Source organism: Brassica oleracea, chromosome C5 (genome assembly GCF_000695525.1).
Source record: "Brassica oleracea var. oleracea cultivar TO1000 chromosome C5, BOL, whole genome shotgun sequence".
NCBI lineage: Eukaryota > Viridiplantae > Streptophyta > Magnoliopsida > Brassicales > Brassicaceae > Brassica > Brassica oleracea.
Window position 1 is genome coordinate 19,084,013 of NC_027752.1, and position 435 is coordinate 19,084,447.

The following is a 435-nucleotide window of genomic DNA, read 5'->3' on the forward strand; positions in this document are numbered from 1 at the left end:
GAAAGCACAGACGCTACGTAGTGACCGAGCCGTGTACGTGCTCGGTCACTGCGTAGCGACCGAGCTAACCGAGCTTCGGTGAGAGCTCGATCGCTACGTAGCGACCGAGCCGTGTACGTGCTCGGTCACTGCGTAGCGACCGAGCTAACCGAGCTTCGGTGAGAGCTCGATCGCTACGTAGCGACCGAGCCGTGTACGTGCTCGGTCGCTACGTAGCGACCAAGCCGTGTACGTGCTTGGTCGCTACGTAGCAACAGAGCTTCGGGGAGAGCTCGGTCGCTACGTAGCGACCAGCTTTTGCGCTGGTTGCTACGCGGCAACCTTGTTCGAGTTTTTCTCCGCAAGATTCTTCGTAAAAATAAATCTTTTTCTAAGATTTATTTTTCGTAAAAACGTTCAAGTCTATTTTTACGGACTTTCAGACATTGATTCCGT